At 35.6% G+C, this 20,888-nt stretch overlaps 1 long non-coding RNA gene across 1 annotated transcript; it reads left to right on the top strand.

Moving 5' to 3' along the window:
• The first annotated feature begins 1,465 nt into the window (after window positions 1-1,465).
• On the top strand, window positions 1,466-4,694 carry LOC140683590 (uncharacterized). Its single transcript, XR_012054761.1, has 3 exons — window positions 1,466-1,588; window positions 1,984-2,060; window positions 4,435-4,694. It is a non-coding gene; the product is annotated as an uncharacterized lncRNA (long non-coding RNA).
• Window positions 4,695-20,888: the final 16,194 nt, after the last annotated feature.

The following is a 20,888-nucleotide window of genomic DNA, read 5'->3' on the forward strand; positions in this document are numbered from 1 at the left end:
GGAATGAAAAGCAATAAATAACTGAGAGTAAGAGAAAGGAAAATGCTGGAGAAGATGCAAGAAATCAAACAGCCTGGCTGCTTCTTAGATCTAGAAAAGCTGTAACTGAAACTTGCTTTGACATAAGTAAAATGCTGTTGACAATATGTATTCATGCAGGCATAGTCAAAGGCAAGAGAATATGCCTATAATCCCTTTGTTTAAAAAGCTTCATCAGCTTCCCTATCTAATTAGAGGATCCTTGGGACATTTCTTGAGAATAAGGATACAGTCTCTATGGCAGAGATCAAAATAAAATGCCATCATTAACTGAAGCAGGGAACTCTGTAGAATTTGTTTAATTTTATGCATATAAAAATCTAAATAATTCAGTGCAACAGTCAAGCTGTACTTCTAGCTGCACAATTTAGCAGCATATTCCATGAAACTTTTCTAGAGCAATACTGCCTTGGATATGTTGGTTTTGTCTTCAAGGTTTCATTTCCTCAAAGCAAAGAGTGATCATAGAAAGGGATTGAGGAAAATTGAGCTACATGGGAGACCACTGCAGAAAATGGAACAAAATAGATGTAGCAATAAGTGCAAAATGAAATGCAAAAACCATTTACAGCAATTTACCTAGGCACCATTATGAGGAACTCTATGGGGACCTGAGGAAAGAAAATGCAGGACTGAAAGCAATGGACAAATGTGATTTTTACTTTAGCAAAATCTGCCAGTAAATGCAATGCGTATATGAAAACTTTGTAAGTAGATGTCAGCTGTTAAATAACAAGCATCGTTGAGACAGGCAATATTGAAATCCAGACACTGTGTCATGCAGGATGAGTAAACTGCATTCTTGTCCTCCATTTATTGGAGTGCTGTAATAGTGACAGAGCCCATGGACATGTGTCACTGCTAAAGTTTCTGCCAAGGAGACAGTCAGCCCAGCCCAAGGCTTCTCAGTGCAGTCCCTCGAAGGACAATCTGGTTCAACCTGTGCCTTTGCCTTGTTAAGGTCCACTTAGAGTCTTGACTTTCTTCGGGGATTCTTTATGCCACAGTTAACTTCATGACAGCACTGGAACCCTCCCAGTAATGTGCTTTTGTGTTTGTTAATTCTCAGCCTTTGGCAGGTGTTTGGACGCCCCACTGGCTGTAAGATGACACTGAAACAGTTCCTGCATTTCAGACGTACTTTTCTTTCTGCATAGCTTCTTTCAGGTTATTTGTGTGCACTTTCAAAGCAGCTTATGCCAATAGGCTTAAAAGACTTGCCATGTAGTCATGGGCAAAGTATTTGTTAACCCTAGGGAAATTTCACACCAGCACTTAAGAGCAATTCCATTACACTGACATTAGCACCAATGAGAATTCAGCAGTTGGGCTCTTTTTGAGAGTCTGGGTCATGGTGCAGAGCAAACAGGAAGCTGTGTGAATGCAGTTTGCATGTTAACAAACCCAGACAAGCAGTCCCAGGGCTGAGACGTTATTTCTGTCTCTCTGCAGGACTTAGTAGCCTGGGGCAAGCCCAATGCTAAGCTGCCTCTACCCAATCTTCAGAGAGCTTGTAAGGAAGAGTCTGCAGCATTCAGAAAAACACCAGGTGAATTCTCTGTTGAATAAATTCTGTATTATTAGAGATGCTTAGCTTAGCTCAGAGCTGCCAGTGCTGAACTTGCTCTGCACATCTGGCAGTGAAGGGGATTTTCTTGGGAAGTTTTTATAGTCTGAACATGATTTAGAACCGGTGGCTGAATCAGCTTTGCAACAATGATGAAAATCTTTTTGGCTATGTCCTGGTTGTAGAGAAAAGGGGGTCAAGTTTTTATCACTTTTCTGTTCCATGCCCTCCATCATTGCCGGGGGAATGGTTTTGGAAGGAAGAGCTGAGTGTCGGAAATTGGAAATTCCTCACCTTTCCTGTCTCAGTCTGGAGATAAGAGCTTGGAATCAGTACTCTGCCATCACCAGTCTCTTCCTCATTTTCTGTTCCTTCAGTGAATTCCTTCAATATTACCTTTGTCTGGAGACCATGTGGGCAGCACTAATTTTAGGAAATGTCTTTGTTCTTGGAGGTAAATATCCTTTTGTGGGCAAAACCCTCTATCTCTTTTGTATATTCTTTGTTAATAATATTGCTGTGGTTATTGTGATTTTAATAAATTTTTGTTCCAATTTATAATCTCTCCTTACTGTTCCAATTACTGGAAGGAGTGGAGGGAAAGGGAGTAGATTATTTATTTCTCTGTAGTTGTTAAAACCAGCACAGGAGAGAAATAAGAATGATTGCCCAGTCCTCACAGTCTACAGAGAAGAGTTTGCTAGTTCAGTGATGATAATAATTTCCAATAAAGCAGGACCACAAAGAAAAACAGATCTAAACCAATTTTTCTAGAGACAGTCTTGCCACTTTTAAAATTTTTATGCAAAATCAATAATGGTTTGAATTTGTTTGTAATGGTACTCATAGCCAGCTGATTCACACCATCAAATGAGGCCAGATCTCTCCCTAAGTGAAATCCAATTCTGAACCCAAAAACTCATGACATCCTCTCTGGGCTACAGTTTCTTGAGGTAATCCTCCTACAATCCCCAGTTAAAAGTCTCTCACAGACATAGTCTCAGATAAAAAGGATAAAATTAAAGATTCTCACCAGAACAGCAAGGCCCTTGGCATTAGCTTAACAGTCTCTCTGTAAGGTAGAAAAAATATGATATTATAAACATTTTAGGTAAAACAGAAGGCCAAGGTTTGGACCATCTGAGTTACTGCAAAAGTTTTAATATTTACTTCAGAGAGTAATTAGTTCAACATTGTTTTGATCTTCTGAAGATCTTGACTTTTTAATGTAATTTCAGCCTGAAGTAAGGAGTTAAATTTATGTTCAGAAATGCACAGAATCACAGAGTGTTTGAGCCTGGAATACACATTTGAAGATTGTCTAGACCAAACTTCCAGATAAGAGCAGGGTCAGCTACAAAGAGTTGCTCAGAACTGCATTCAGTTTTGTTTAAATATCTCCACAGATGGAGATTCTACAACCATCCTGGGTAAACTTTTCTAGCTGAACTCTCACAGAATTTTTTCCCCTTAGTCTAGAAGAGAATTTCAACTGTGTTTTTATTTGTGCCTGCTGCCTTTTGTGCTTTCGCTGGACACCACTAGGAAGAGTCTGGCTCCATCCTTCACTCACCCATCAGAGCATTCATGTCCACCATCAGGATTTCCCCCATGAGTCTTCTCTTTTTCAGTCTGAATAGTCCAAACTCTCATCCTCTCCTCCTGTGAGAGAAGCTCCAATGCTTAATTGTCTTTGTCCAGTATGCGCATGCCTCTTGCTCCAGGGAGCCCAGAACTGGGCTCAGCACTCCAGACATGCATCCGTAGAGCTGAGTGGAAGAGAAGAATCATCCCCCTCGACCTGCTGGAAATTCTCTGCTAGCTCAAAGGCTCACTACTTCTGCTCAACTGGTTGTCTACTAGGACCCCAAAGTTTTCTCTTTCTTGGCAGTTCAACCAATTTTAATCCATCTTTCACTTACCTAGTCTGTATTTCATCATCAAAACCTTTGCTGCAGTCAAGATAAGCAGTATTCCCTGCTGTCCCCCCCATCCACTGAGCCAGTCTTCTCATCTATGAGGTTGGTTAAGCATGAATGACCTAAAATAGTTGTATATCATGAAAAAAAAAAAACCAGAATAGCAAATATAATGTACATTCCTATCATGTACTGCCATCAGCCTTATTGTTTTATGTTTTTGACTCATTGTTATCCTGCTCTATCCAGTACTACTCAGTAATTCTGGGGAAAAAACAAAACTAAACTAAAATGTGAATAGTAAAGTCAAAACTCAGCTGAAATTAAACTCTATGCTCATTTAACATAAGGCTTCAGATTACCATCTCTTTTAAGAAAGTTGCTTTCCTAGCACTTTTCTCTCCTAGATTTTATTTGAGCCATAATCAAAAAAGTGAATAATAGTTCATGTAAGATACCATGTAAGTAAGGAAAGAGAGTATATGGTCACATGGGAGTAGAAATTGTAGCCACAGATCCATTTCTTTTTAATAATTTCTTAAAACTGGGTAAAATTAAATTCCAGACATCACTATGAATAAGTGATATTACTGTTTCTTAGCAGGTTATACCTGTAATACTTTGTGCAATTTTGTTTTTAATTCAGTGGACATTCCGTTCCATAAAATTCCCTGTTTTAAATAAGAAATTTGTGTGACATTTTTAGAAGGGCTTTGGCTGGCCTTTGGCATTCAGGAAAGCTAGTAGCACTTTAATAGCACTGTGTCCGTTTTCATGGTGCTGTTCTAGAGGATGATAGCAATGTTTGCTTCCCCCTGGTTTATAGTCCTGCCAAATAATTTCATGTCTTACAAATGGGATAGTAAAATCAATTGATAGCACTAAAACATTTTATTCTCTCTCACACAGATGCTTATTTAGTGACAGTTTGAAAAAGAAAAAAGTCTTCAACCACCTATGATACATAGAGCTGAGACCCCAGAGGCACTCTGAAAACACCTTGGTCAAGGATCAGCAGCAGAAAGTTGACTGTGTCGAGAGCTAATCCAGGCTAAGAAATGTGCTTTCAGCTGTAAAAGTTTGTATTCTTTTTATTTCTAAAATTGTACTTCAAATATTAGAGCCTTGAGTATGATAAGTATTTATGAGATGAGTGAGGACTCTGTTTAATGCAGTGAGTAAACTCATTTTAATAAAGCCACATCCCACCCAAAATATTACACGATGGTTTTTATTTTACAAAGACAGGTTATTGTAGTAGCATATTCACGTATCATGGTATGCTATTTGGTTAATAAATTCAATCAAATGAAAAAATATATTTTTTTAGCTTTGAACATGTAAAGGTAACAGCATATTACAATAATGACACATCTGAAGATGGGATGCCATCCAAAGTGAAAAACTTGAGAAGTGGGATAATGGGGATGGCATGAGGTTTGGTAAGACCACGTGCAAGGTGCTGCACCTGGGTCAGGGCCTTTTTACAGGAGCATGAAGTGACAGGAAGAAAGGGAATTGGTTCAATCTGAAAGACTAGGGTTAAATTGGATATTGGGAAAAATTTCTTTACTGTGTGGTTGGTGAGGCACTGGAACAGCTTGCACAGAGACTTTGTGGATGCCCCATCCCTGGAAGTTTTCAAGGCCAGGTTGGGTGGAGCTCTGAGCAACCTGGGGTGGAATGCAGCTCTGCTCATGACAGCAGGAATGGAACAAGATGTCCTTTAAGGGCCCTTCACACCAAAGCTATGCTATGATTCTTTGATAAGCACCAAAATCAACAGTGCACAAATACTATGGGACTCAAAAGTACATAAACCAGTTCTGCAGCTAGAGGAATTTATTGCTAAATATTTTTTGATTAGTAGCATTAACTTCGTCAATATTGAAGCTTAGAAAGCTGTGATATTTTGCATAGGAAGAATAAAATTAAATAATTTCAGTAATAATAAAAGTTTCAGAGGTTTAATATTTTTAATGCATAAAGGCTGAAACTGAATAATATTATATTCAAAAAATTGCAGTAATGTTCAAAATCCTACTTTGGGGAAATATTTTTCTACATATTCTTACAGTTCTTCACTAGGAACTCTTGCTCTTTATTTTCCCTCAAGTACATGCTTTTTATGGAATTATAATGCTTAATTAACAGTCTATTAACCTATAATTCCAGGTTTACAAAACACTGAATTTATTTTTTATGCAATGGATCAGTTTAATATATAATTGAATTTAACAAATAACAACATTTTGAAAAGCGAATAAGCTGTTCTAAAATGTAAATGAGTTATCAAACACATAAAAAATAACTCTCTGGAAAGACACACATATCACACCCAAACAGCTTAATCTAAGTGTCATATACAAAGGTGAATGGGAAATAAAAATTGTCTAATTGTGAAATTATAATTTTTAGAAGGATTTTCACTGGTTTTTTTTAACTTGTTTGCATCACAATTAAATTCAGACATTCAAACTATCAAACCTCTTAAAGGGGTGCCCATTGTTACTTTAGGAAACTTGTGAGAATTTTGCTGTTGAGCTCAATAGCTGCAGAGTCATAATTCAAGTAAAAGTTTAAAATTAAACTCTGAAAGCAAATCCTGGGATGCCAATTTATAGTTGGAAGTCTTGTACACAAAGGAAATAATTTGTTTTCTTCCAGACTTATACTGCAATCCTATAACAAATCCAGAAAAATATTTTTATTTATCACATAAAACATATCAATAGCATGAAAATTTAATTCACTGTCTTTCATCACAAGATGAAAGATTCCTTTTATGTATTTATCCATAAGTAAATATTGCATATGATATTTAAGTTAATAGTTTTGGTATCAGATAGTCTAGCTCCACTCCTCAAGGTAATAATATGGTTAAATAAAAACATTATTTTTCTAAGTTAAATAATAATTTTGCACTCAGGAATGAGATTTACAAGTAGGAAATATTTTGACAGTTACTGAAATTTAGTAGAAACAATTAAATTTTTTCTCTAATTATCCAAATTTCTTTTACAAGTCTCTTGTCTGACACATCTGTTTCCTCCTTGCTAAACCAATATTAACATGGTTACAGTGATCATAAACATAAGCACAACAGACAGAAAATACTTGGTAAAGGGTTTACTAACAGGCTGAACATATTCAACAAAAATACTGCTCAAATACCTAAATAATATATACACCCACAGAAGCCAAGGCGGGGGGGGGCATACAAAGATTGCTAAATTGAATAATACAAAATATTTGTAATTTGATTCCTGACTGAACTTTAAAATATTGGCATTGAAATCAGAATGCAGAAAAGAGAACAATCTTTAAAAAAGCTTTTAGCCTTGTTGCCACTGCAGTAACATTGATCCTGTCAGTAGTGAGGGCACATGTGACATAAATCACTGCATTTAATGCTCTCACTTATCAGAGACTTATCACAAGTCAAATGTGTCAATGACCAGCTATGTATCCACTTTCCCAACTCAGTTCTGGGAGGATTGGAAGGAGAAAAACTGTCAAATGAAGCTTTTAAAGTTCTTTTTTTGGCAATGCAAGACTAAAAAAGCCCAGGCAAGGATCTGAGCTTAAACATCAGTATGAGCAATGTTTCTGCTGGTACAGATTTCATCCATGCAGTTTCTTAGTTAGGGATAACTCACTCATGCAGAGCGGGCATCATTACTTCAAAGGACTGAAGTATTGATTAAGTTAATAAGCAAACTTCTTAATTCTCAATTTTCTTAATGTTTCCTGTAATGAATAATGAAGTGGAATTAAGAAGTTGTAGGTGCAAATTTACCATGTCGGCAATTGGAACACAGCTTTTACTCGAAATCAGAGAGAACTATAACCACAAAATGTAGACAGTGCTCCTCAATAACAGGCTTTTTACCACACAAAGTGGTGAATTTCAGATTTTCAGGCAAGGCAAAACCCAGGAAACCTTTGGGTACCCCCATAAACCACTGTGTGAGGCCTAGTTTCCAATGTGTAAATGACACTGGAAGTAACATGTGCACATCTAAATGCAGATCTGAAACTTATCAGAGAGCAACTTAACAGGATTTATATGATAATGAAAATATATACAACCTTGAAGCCTCAAATGTATTGTTTCTATGACTTTCATGAAATGATTCAGTGGAGTAGCAGATATTAATTAAAATATCTGTATTAAGCCTTAAATATACAAGAAGTTGCCATTTTAAAAAACAAAGGAATAACACAACCTCCAACCCCATTCCTCATAATTGTTAGAAGACTTGTAGACAGCAGAGGGTCTTAAAACATACTTCAGCACTTGGTTTTTTGATTTGATAGCATTTGTATTTAGACAACAGAAAACAGACGCTGCCTTTACAAACATTCCATAATTTCTTCTAAATAGATAATAGAGTTCATCTTGAACTTTTCAGTCACTACTGAAGTAAGTTCAACACTTGAAATTCAACTTGAATGAATTCAAAATGAATTCTCTAATTTCTTTCTTTATAACATCTGGTAAATATAGGTTCCAGCACCACAGGAAATTGTAAGTGTATACCTGTGTACGCACATGTGAAGACTCTCTTCAGCATTAAATAATACATAACTTGACAATATATTATTTATTTCAGGAGACACAATATGATTGATGCAATCAGACAATATAATGCAGCACATAACAGAGAAGATGAAAATTCAAGAGAAAGAAAAAATCCACAAAACCACAAACAAACCATTTTTTATCCTGGGAACAGGAAGAAAAATAAAAGAATAAGAGTTTAATAAAAGAAATCCAGGCACTAAGAATGGAGGAAAATATAATCCCATCTTTAGTTTGCTATAAATACTCATTGACTTTAGTTTTTCAAGTTTACTTAGCTTACCAGACACACCCCCATAATTCCATAACTTCCCAAAGAGAAAACAAGTTTTCTAATTAGTGAATACCTGTGCCTTTTCTACTTTGTTATTTTGTGGTTCGTCATCTCCATCTGGTGTCTGACTTATGACCCAGTGGGGTTTATTATGTTCCAAATGAAGTCCAAAATACCCCCACCCCACTCACTATTTTATTTCTTTACATTAAGAGTCAGGGATTTCTTCCCTGATAGCTCCTCTTGGTTCTACAGCTTCAAACTTCTAATTTTGCTGACTGTTCTTTTCTTATCTCCTCTTTCCTTTGCGCATATGATACCTTTTAATAGCTCTTTGTTGCCTTAATTTCAGCACCTGTGCTCTTCAGTGGGTTGAGCTGTACAGAGAAGAAAGAGGCAGACTTTTCCCAGGCCACCCAAAAGAAGAATGCCCATTATAGTGGGAAAAGAACACAAGTCTTGAACCCAAAACTGGTATTCAGAGAAAAGTCTTCACCTATCTATAAAGGTATTTGACATCTCCTAGTGCTAATTATGATGTAAGAATGAAGTATTCTTTCTAAAGTCTTTCTAAAGACTTTATTCTAAAGACTATGGAGTTGTGATGCACCAAGCATTCTCAATGTTTATTCACATTCCCATGGAATTTTCCCCTCTCTCTCAATTTCTCTCTCAAAAGTTTTCTTAGCTTTGAAATACTTGCAATACTTTGCAATGCTTGAAACCTAGTAAACTTACAATAGTTATTATAGGCCTTCTCCAGCTAATATCTTTAAATAATAGTCCCTGTTAATATTGAATGGATCTTTCAAAACAGTAGCTTATACTTTTATCTAATTTGATTTGACTAGTATAGAACAGACTCCTTTCTGCATTTCTCATTGAACTGTGCTCATTTATAAATCGATTTGCAGGCATTCAAGATCTAGTACTCCTGAGGTTTCAGTAGCCTTAAAGCAGGTAATGCTTTCTCTAACAAATGTTTTTTTCTCAGACAAACACAAACAAATATTCTAAATTCCAGACTGAGGAAAAACAATTTACCTTACTCTAGTCGGGTGAACCACTCCAATCGTCATCTTTGATAATATCACCTATATAAAATATTTCACACCACTGAGACTTTCTACCTTTTTGTTTTTACAACTGATACTATCAGAAAGTGCCATTCTTCACAATTTTGTCAGCCTGTATTTATACAGGATTTTTAAAATTTAATGTTCTCTAGGGTGGTTCTGCTTGCCTGTCACTGAGATCAGTGTTCCCCTATGAAAACAGGCTGATCTTCACTCCCAGCTGTTCTTGAGAAATGGTAAAATATACACAGATCATACATACAGCAGTTCAACTCATGTATTTTCCACCATCTGTTTCTTCTTTAGGAAACCATAAGAACTTCTGCAAGGAAAGTTCATATTTTTATCCTATGAAATTCTAACTTCCAAAGATGTTTAAGTGGGCAGGTTCATGAGATTCCATAACTTGTTTACAGTAGATATAAAGTTCTGTAAAATGGCTTTACACTTCGGTCAGAAATTGCCTTTGTGATTTCAACTACATAAATGTAGACCACTCTCTATTTTGTTTTTAAAAAGAAGTCTTTTCTCACTATTTGTAATACAGAACTCTTGATGACTTCTTGCTTCTATAACATGCTTGAATAACTTCCCTTAATAGCTGCTTTTTCATGCCAAGTAACAGTCACTAAATATATTCCCTGTACCTCTGTCTTTTGTCCTTCCAAAACAGCTATCTCACTATATGATTCATCAAATCTATGACAAAAATGCAAAATTCCTAGCTAGGCAGAAGGCCTCCTACCTCTCCTTAGCAGTTGGTTATCAAATCACCAATCTGTTTCTTTTTCTTTGTAGTTTTTCTGGCAGGGATCTCAAACTATGTCATCTCAAGAAAACTTGGTTTGCTCAAATAGTGTGTTAATGCTTTCGCTCCAGATTACCAAACTTCTTCTTCACAATTAACACATTATACTTATGCTGCTGCAATGTCTTTTTTCACCTGGAATTGTTTTAAGGATGAGGGCTTCAGCAGTATGTAGGTTAGTGGTTGAATCCCTATACACAGGGAGAAGGAAAGATGAAGTGGGAAGCATAATAGAAAACACAACCTGTCCAAGACAGCTTAGTCATTGCACTTGATTACTCATTATCTTCTTCTGCTACCTGCTGCAAAGCCATCTGTTAGTGGAAGAAACTCCACTCTGTTTCTCCAAATTTGCTCCAAATCCCTTGTTTACCATTCTGTTCAAGCAGTTTGCTCGGCCTGACTGTACACAAAAAGTTAATCACGTTCTTTCAAGTTCGCATGAACAAGGTCAAATGTCTGCCAAGAAAGATTAAGAAGCTACTGGTGTTCTCATTCTGGAAAGAACAGAAATATTATCAAACTCACACGAATAGAACAACATTAAAAAAATCACCTTCTTCCTCCATTATTTCCCCAGTCACTGAGGTATTTTTCACTGAACATCTTTTCTGAAAGAGAAGAACTACAACTTTTAGTCACTTCAGCAAATAATTCAGGACATGAATTGCTTAGAAACTCACCTGGGCCCTGTAGAGACAGATGGTGTCCAAGCTTTATAGTATTGCACACTTTAACTTTGCAATACATTGAACCAAACTTCTCTTAATATTGAAATAATGAGTTAACTCCTAATCCAATATTTTCATTTTCTTGAATAATACTACTTGGTATTTACAAGTCTGCTGGCCAAAATCCAAATAATACAGAATAATTTTCTCCATAACACTCAGCACAATAAAGCATTATTACAGCAGCTATAACCTTATATATATATAACTTTCCTGACTTTCAAAATTTGTATTTCATTAGAAAAAACTTTACCCCTCACAGCTATTCTAATATCTTTGTTTTTTTTATCCTTGAAACTAGCATCATTAATATTCAGACTTTAATATCTTCTAGTAGAAAGTACCAACTTGATTTATAGTTAGAGAGATAACTTTCTGTATCTGATCACCTGAAAATAATGGGCTTACAAAAATAAATACATTCAATCTGTTTGATTGGGGTTTTTTAATTACATAAGAAGGAGGGTATTTTTCTTATTCAGAATTTTCTCTCTATAAATACTGTTAATAAATAGGTAGATAAATAAAGAAAAATAGTAAAATTTAAACCCCCTTTGCAGGCATATATTTTTCCTTGAAATTACTAGGAACTAGAAAGAAGTCAAACAGATTAGATTAAATGTTGCACTGTAAAACAAGTTTTTTGACTTTACATAACATATGTGATAAAATGGAAATTTAAAAAATTGTTTAATTTGGTAATTTTGTTCTGTTCAAAGAATATTTTTGCTTGACAACTTGATTTTATCTGACATTTTGTTGCACTAAGTAAACATTCTGTAAATACATTGAACTTAGGAACCATTCCTAATGAACACACTGTGTTGGATTTATCCTCCTCTTTGTCACCTCTGAAAAGGAAATTTCCCAATTTTGTCTTTTGAAATACTTTTTATGTGACAAAATGCTTATTTAATACCGTCTAATGAGAAAATTCTTGTAAAACCCCAATTTTTTTAATGATAAGGTCCACCTTGTGCAGTTTGCCACACTGGTCTTCAAAGTAACTTGTCCTCTGCTATTCAGATCTCCAAATCAGTCCATTTTAAGCAAAAAACTGACATATTTCTTTTAAAACAACAATGTCTATTCATTTTTTATTTGTCCTGCAGCCTATTTTTTATAGTATCCATGACGTGATTTTTAAATTGTCGAAGCAACTATTTGAAAAAAGTGAATTTCTAGCTAATAATGCGGCATGAATTAATAACAACAAAGATTACAGAAGATCATCTGAATGTCCTGGAAAGACAACATTTTAATGCAGCAACAGAGATGAAAGAATGGGATGTCAAGCAGTTCCTCATTATTCTTATTAACCAACCAGAGCATTTAGAGGCATCAAGGCACCATCCTGTAAAATCAGGGGAATTCTAAAACCTGGGCTACAAAAAGGATTTACTCAAGAGGCAGTTCAGCTGAACATTTAACCACTTCCAACTGACAGATACAACACTCGAATCATCTGTTTCTACATATGTGCAGGGGTTTGGGTATTCACAAGTGGTTTTGATTCTCATCTCTGTTGGCTAGTTTATAGGCTATGTTTGATTTTCTAAACTTCTGTTGCATTGTGATTCTTAAACACCCTAAAGTAATGCAGCCCAGGGAAGCTCCTCAATATTTTAGCATAGCAATATGACTGAAGCCTTTTACTTAGCATGTTTACATCCAGAACTTTCTCAGAGTGTACAAAGTCCAATAGCTATTTCAGGCCTGCAATTTAATTTGACTTGATTTTGATAAAGGGGAGAAAGTCTATTCCAATTGTCATTGTTCACTAACAGCAGAGGTAAATTTGTTTCTATCTGATAATCTCACATTTCATTAAATGAAACTGGTAGATTGATAAATTTCTAAAAGCACACAGACATTTCACTATATCTTCATGTTAGGAAGAGAATTAGCTGCATTAAAAAAAAAACGTTGCAAAGTGTTTATGTTTCTAAATTATACTAGTGATTTGGGTTTAAATCAGACATAGGGTTACAAGTGTCAACATTCATTTTAGATAACTTCAGAGATGACCAAATTATTTCAAAATATTAATACTAAAATGCAGATCAACAGAGCTGTAATGATTTAGAAAACATTTACCGAAAGCAGTGGTACAGTTCAGGTTTTGAACTTACCAGTAGATTCCAAGCAGCCACAGAGATGGATCCATTGGCACAGCAAACCAGAGGTCATGATTTGATCATTAGATCAGTACTTCTCTCTTCACTAGATTAGAGGGATCACTTTCATTAGAATATGACTTTCATTTTAAGAATAAATTATATCATAAACTATTATAATCAAGTTGGTGACTATTATCCATTCCCAACTGGCTGAAGTTTTCCTTCTTTCGTCTATGTTTTTTTTATACTTGTTGTGGTTCCATCCCTCTGAGCAAAGAGGGTAGAACAACACAGGTTTTATAGATCATAAAGAACTTTACTTTCAAAACTTGCTTTAGACTCCCCTTGCCAGTGCACAGTTTTTCTGCTTTCTCACATCAATATACCTGAAAAATTTGTTCCAACTGTCAGTAAAAAATCTTCCGTGAAAATGAGGCTCCATTATTTGGTCTAACAAGCAAGAAGAAAAGAAAACCTTTTTTACTTTTTGCTTGCTCTGTCTGGTCTGCTCTCTACAACTCTCTTTGCTTTCACAATTCTGCATTGATGGGTTTGTCTGTGTTTTTGCTGACAACTTTATTCTCCCCTGCCCCAGACTCATTCAGTGATTTTGCCTATTCCATCTTTAGGACATTGCAGGCCAAGTTGTTCTTAAAACTTTTTACCAAAACCTCCAAAATTTTCTTATTTACCAACTCAGTCTTTTTTCCTGTCAGCCTTACATCTGTTCCTCACATCTAGTCACCAGCCCAGCATGAAACAACAGTTGTTATCCTTAAACTCTGACATCTGTCTCTGTTTCTCCATCATGTTCACTTTTCTTTTGCAAGCATGAAAGTCTTACACTAGAAAGTTCTTTTTTTTTCTTTTTTTGTTAATTTTTTTTAGCCACAGTCTTTAGATCCATAATGGGAACATTGTGGATAACAATGTTTAGATTGTTTAGATTCCAAACAAGCAAAGATATTATAGAGGTGTTATCATTTGTAAATATTGGCTCATATCAAAATGTGTGGCTGGATGAAGGACAAATAGGCAGAAGCAATGTGGGGGAAACAAGCTTGGAAAAGGTTAAAAAGAAATAGGAAAGAAGAGAAAAATAGAGAGTGGCAAAGGTGTGCAGTATTGTAGTAATTGCATTGTGTCTTATATTAAATTTGAAATAGGAAGCAGAGGGATTTATTTTGCCTATTCTATGACCTACATGATGCACACAAACTCTCCTACGAAAATAAATTCTAAATAATTTGAGAAATTTTTGATACTGAAAAGACTTCTTTTTTTGCCCCTCCTGTTGCATTACCTCCGGCACATACTTTTCCATTCAAATCTTCCTGTGTGTTTTATTATTGTAGCCTTCTATGGGGTATGGAAGGTATCACCTCCAAAGCTTCTAGCAGGAGCCCACTTGCACTTTATTGACTCTCTTTGGTTTGTTTTTTGTTGTTGTTTGTTTTTTTGTTTGGTTTGTTTGTTTCTTTTTCTGTAAAGGGTATTGAAATATCAAGGAATAATTTCTTTATGTGTACAATAGATATACATAGGATGGAGCCCAAGGAGGGGACAATGAATGCCTGAAATGGTGTTTTTAGCTGGGGCAGTAGTACCAGGGCAGTACTAGGAGGGGGTGGAGCTGATGTGACATTTTGACCAGGGGTTGCTATTTCTGAGGTTTTTTTTTTAGTATACTGTTATTTTTTTCACTTATATCTACTCATATTCTCTTCTCCTTATTGTTGGGAAGAGATTGGTATAAATAAAAGGGGAGAACTCATTTTGGAGTGTTGGCCTTCAATTGTCTTAAACCAAGACATTTTCTTGAGATCAGAGATGTATATAGAGGTTATATCTGGTTGGAAGGGTGTAGTTTATCACACATGTGTGCCTGGATGCAGCCCTGATGCAGTCATGCATGGAAAATACTCTAGTCTAAAAGGACAGATATCATTCACTGTCTCAAGGCCAATACATAGGAGCTTTCTTTGTTTCTTTAGATCTATTCCAGTTTTTAAAATTTTGTATATAAGTTGCTGAGTATATATGCATACATATATATATATATATATATATATGTATGTAATGAGTTTAGACCCTCAATGTTGTGAATGTCTATTTTATTCAAAGCTGCTCATCTGAGATTCTCTTCCTATAAAGCTGTGTGAAGTTGTATTAATTCCTCTAAAGCAGTAACATGTGTAGGTATTATGTAACTTTAATCCTTCTATCTATGTATATCTAGTATATACCTTATCCCTATATGCCACCATTCAGTCATCTTGAGCTTCTTTTTTAGATTTCCTTAACCAAACCAAAGTTATTTTGATGTGTTTTTGTATGAATGTTTTTATTGTTTACTCCCTGCAAAATATATTCCATTTGGCTTCCTGAATTTTGAAACCCTGACCCAGGAGCAGCCAACAAACCTATGGTCATTTATACTTAGCTGGCTTCTTTCTAATTATTTTTAGACTTTTACTGGATTTAATTTTATGGATCCTAGTTCAGTCCATAAAATTAAAACATTAATAACCGTCTCTGAGTGTTTAACCACATGAACCCTTTTTTTAAATGAAGCTGTTCATTAAACCAAGTGATTTGCATATTGCATGGCATGCTACTGTGAAACGAGAGAAAGGCTCATTCATACATGATAGTGTTCATCCTACTTATGCCTGAGACTTGTGTCAGCACTTCATTTGCAAATTCTATTTTTACCAGTTCAGAGCTCAGCTTTATAATCTTTCTGTGTGATGAAACTCAACAAAGAATAGCTCCACTCCAGAGTCCACTTGAGTTAAAAATTTCAAATAAATCAGATTCACCATTTCCATAAACTTTTTACATGAGTGTGACAGATCAGGCTGCATTCCTGTCAGCTCACATGAGTTAAGCAGGGTTGGCTCTTTGGAGATAATTCCTCATGGAAAATCCATGAGGATGCTATATTTTTCTTTACTGTGAGAGTGGTGGAAAAGGCTGCCCAGGAAAATTGTGGATACCCCATCCTTGGAAGTGTTCAAGGCCAGATTGATTGGAGCTCTGAGTGGCCTGATCTAGTTGAAGATATCCCTGCCCATAGCAGTGGGATTGAAACAAAATTATCTTTAAGGTCCCTTTCAACCAAGCCATTCTATGTTTCCATAATTCCATGACCACACATGCAGTGCACTCAGTGCTCAAGAAAGGGGTTCATCTGGAGTTATATTCATCATTTAGATGAGAAAAGATCATTGAGATTACTGAGACAGAGAGTCAAAAGACCTTGCTAGCATATTATCCCACAAACTTTGGCATGCTGCCCCCAGGTTTATCTTTAGTGATCCTGATTTTAGCCCTTCCTCATCCTTTACAGCTCTGCCAATGAGCCCTGCCTGTGCAAAGATCCTTTTTCCATCTTTAGGAGGGGTGACCCCCATCAGCAGGCCTGTGGTGTCATGTAAACTGAGCCATGATCAAAACCCCACAGATTTCTGCCTACCTGTGAAATCCATCATGGAAAATAACCTGGGTGCTTTACCAGAACAGGAAGCTTTGTCCTCACATCCTTCAGCCAGACCTCAGGAAGGCACCAGAGCTCCCTGAGGAGTGGGTCTGGTCTGCATACTGGACAATATGGTCATAATTTTATCTATGAAGGTTCAGCTATTCCTGCATTGAAATCACCATCATCTCTATTATTAATAGAGATCTTTCTGCAAGTCTTGATAATCGGTTTTGATTTTTGCTACCTAGAATGTTATCTTAATCATATAATGTCATTTTGCTATTCTTATCCACTTTCAAATTAGTAAGGAAGACATGGAAGAGTAAAGAAATATGAAATGATCCATCACTGGTGCTTTCAGATCTCTCTGATCACTTGAGCCCTCCATGTGTTACTCGACTTTTTCTTCTCTCTTTTATTTGGTTATTAATTCTTGATTTGATCTTTACCTGTATTAATTTCGTTTAGCTGAGAGCTTTAGGGTGGCATCATGTTAAAACCATTTTTGACTATCATCATTCCTGAGAACAGCCAGGTCACCTTTATTCCATTTTCCAACTGTGAGTTCAGAGAAGCCTAATAAAATTTCATAGATATTACTTCATTCTTGCAAAAGCATTGCTGACTGTACAGCCATTTTATCATATTTTTCCATATTTCTTATATCTGTGGTTCTCATTACATTTTCTTCCAGTTTATCCAGTAGATAAATTAGATTTTTGGGTCTATTGCTCTTCAATAGTCTCTCTTACCCCCAAAATAGCAAAAAAAAAAAGTGACACTGCACAATTGTCTGATGTTCAGGTCCTGAGGCTGATTTGAAAGCAACAGAGACCACACAAAAGCTTATAGGTCGAGGAAAAATTTATTAGCTTTGTGCATATACTAAATTAATACTATCCAGGATGGTCAGTAGTTATTACTCTCAAACTTTTGCTATTTATGCCTAAATTTAAGCTAATTTGTCAGAATCAATTCCACCAAAAAATGTCAATGGTAGAGTAAACTAGTAATGAACAGATTCCAGGAGTAATCCTTTAATTTCTTGATGATTTTTTAACCATACCAATTCTGTAATGGCCTTTATATTTGAAAAATATATTTTATTAATAGGGCTTGGGGTTTTGTTTGTTTTGGGGTTTTTTTTTTTGGTTTTTTTTTTTTTTTCCTTTAGTAAATTTTTCCTTACCTTGTTAAAGAATTGCCAGGTCAAAGTTTTAACTTCCTGGTATGCCTTTTACTTTTTCTTCCAGTTGGACATATCTCTTATCATAAGATGTTATGTTTCCAATATCTGTCTCTTCTATTCTGTTAAAGACACAAGTTTTTTCCTCTACTTCCTTTCCCTTCTTCTGTTTATGTAGGGAATACATCTATTCTGAAAATTCACTCCCATCTTTAAATGAATGTGCTTCTGCAACCCTTCCAACCTTTTGAACAGGTATTTCAGCCAACTGCTTCATTTTCCTCTCTGAAGTGAAGCAGTGTCGTGGTGAATTCTTTCCTTTCTTATTTGAAATGTGGATACCATCCGGTCACTTCCAGAGAGGAGAAATGTCTTTCTAAACTCTGCTTGTGTGTTTTCATTTTGGCCTTTTCTCTGATAAGCCATCTTTTAAAATACAGCCAATTTACGTGGCAATAGTCCAAATCTCTTGTTATCCACACAGATTCTGTTTTTTGAGAATTCTGCCCACTCTGCTCCTAATAGGGTGAGAGGTAACTGCAAATATTCATGGATTACTGCTGTTACACTTCTCTGATCTGGATCTTCAAACTCATTTAAGCACTACAGAACTTGTTGATATTCTTCAAGTTTTGCATTCACTCCATGCTTTCTCCATTTCTTCATGTTTTGGAATCACTCCTTATGGTTAATGTCAGTATTCCTAACTCTTTACTCCACAGTATTTAAGTTATCCCATAGATTATAATTTATTTCTCACAAAATCCCTTATTTTGGTGCCCAAAGTAGCATCAGCCTTATCTAAATCAGGCTTTTCAGTTAATTCCATTATTTCTGGATAGGTACACTTGATCTTTTATTTTCATTTAGCTGTTGGCTATTGTTAGTATTTCCTACATTAAATTTATTGATTTTGGCCCTATCAAATGTTGCTATATTTTTTTTATATACCTGTGGAGAATGAAGCACTTGCTGACTTTCAAGCAGTTTTTATTTCAATGATTTGATCCAAAGGCTTCTTAATTTGACATGCCAGAAGCCTTAACCTATTTTAGCTCTAGTGAAGTCAATCAATCCTCCATAGGTTTTCTGTATTTCTCTCAAGGTGTTTTCCTCCTGCATATTTTTTCCTAAGTTGTGGACCACTATTTTTCTGCTCTTGAAAAATTTTCAGAGAAATGGTGCAGTACTTCATTGAAATCCTGATCTTAGTTTGCACTTCACAGTTTTAATTTTGCTTTAACAAATGCAAGCTCCAGTTTCACATGGAGGACCGCCTTCTCTGCTGAGCTATTTACAAGAACTTTAATTTTTTTTCCTTCCGAAATGTTCACCAAAATTAGCACATTACTGCAAAATTATTTCTCCCTCAGATGGTCCTAATTTGCTGAAATTTTTAGCAGAAGAATTCCTAACAAACTATAGGTATGAATGTAAGAAAAAAACAGAAAACTCAGAAAATGAAAAAGTTTAATAATCTTTACATGAAAAAAAAAAAAAAAGGAGATTATAGTAATTGAACTACTATAGTCATGAGGTTATCTGAGTTTGTCATAAGTGGTCTTAAATATCAGTCTGACTAATGAGGGTGTAGAACTATTGACACAAGAAAAAATAAATATCTGACTTGGAAATTATATTACAAACACCAGAAATTCTTCAAATTTTACGTTATGGCATGTGCTGCTATTTCATAGACTAAATTATTCCCCCTTATTATTCTACCACCTTTAGCTGAGTTCAATTGTAAATTTTAAATCCATTTCAACTTTTCAAGAATTACTATTTTTTTTTAAATAAACTGAGGCTAAATTATTTAAAGAAATCATCATAAACCCCTGTAGGGTTTGGTTTTTGGTCTATGTAGACTTTTAAAAAGTGTACTTTAACAAATTCTTCCCAGAGGTTTCCAAGAAACTTGCAGACAGGCTACAAAATTTAAGTACTCCATAAATAAAAATAAAAGCCTGCTGAGTCCTTGAACACCACCTGTTCTTAATGTCTGACTATTTAACATAATCTGATTAACCCTGGTGCTGTTTTGACACTGCCAAGGCAGTAACCCTCAAAACTACAGATCTCAGAAATTCTTAATAAAGGCCTCCAAAATACAAGAATGGGATGGCACCACAGTCCCCGTACAAAGACAAATGACAAAAGCCTGTCACTAGCAGCTGCACCATCTGATTGCATTTGGTTTGCAACCAAGCAAACAAAAACCCCCAAAAGCTGCACAAAAACACGCTGGGGGATTGTGATTGATGTCGTTGGCAGAGATATATTGGGGAGGAAGAGGAGGATGGAGATGGACAGGAAGAAAAGGACAGGGAAGGCGGAAGACAGGAAAGCAGAAAGGAAGAAGACAGACTGAATTATGATTTGCAATGGTAGGGCTCATTTCTGAATTCTGCAACATATTTCTATAATTCCTCTGAGGCTTTAAGAAAATTTGGTATAAGGCATTTGGATGTACTGGTGGTAGTTCCAGTTTTGCATTATACATCGCTTTGCAGTGCGAATGTTGCAACAAAGAAAGCAGGTTTTTGTCAGTTTTCTGGCCTTGGCATTCACTGCACTATGACAAAGCGTGGAACTCAGTGCAATACATGTATGGATGCATGCAAGTCAGAGGGGGGCCACAGACAAAGAGGGGAACGTACATTTTTTTGTACTGCAAAATCAGAATTTGTGCTGGCACAGATTTTTGGAATAAATTCTTTCAAAATTCTTACAATGTTTTATTACTAAATTTCTTCAGATTGAGAGGGCAATCACCTTAATAAAAATTAACATCATTGTTCCTGTCTCTCTTTTCCAACTATAATAACTATGTAAAAGAGATACATAAATTTTGCACCTTTCTAGTTTTACACAGGCATCTAAAAGCAAGTGTTTCAGAAATGCAATTATCTACTTAAAAGGAAGTATTGGTAAGACAATATCCTTCCTATTCTCTAATTTTTAGGGAAAAAAAAAAAGGCAGAAAACCTAAGTAACTTTTGGTGCTCAGGCAATTAATTTAGTTCAAAGGGGAGAAAAGAATTTTGTTCTCCAGTGACTCACCACAGTCTTCCTCAGTAAGAGTGCTTGGATCAACAC

This window comes from Taeniopygia guttata, chromosome 3, assembly GCF_048771995.1.
Source record: "Taeniopygia guttata chromosome 3, bTaeGut7.mat, whole genome shotgun sequence".
NCBI lineage: Eukaryota > Metazoa > Chordata > Aves > Passeriformes > Estrildidae > Taeniopygia > Taeniopygia guttata.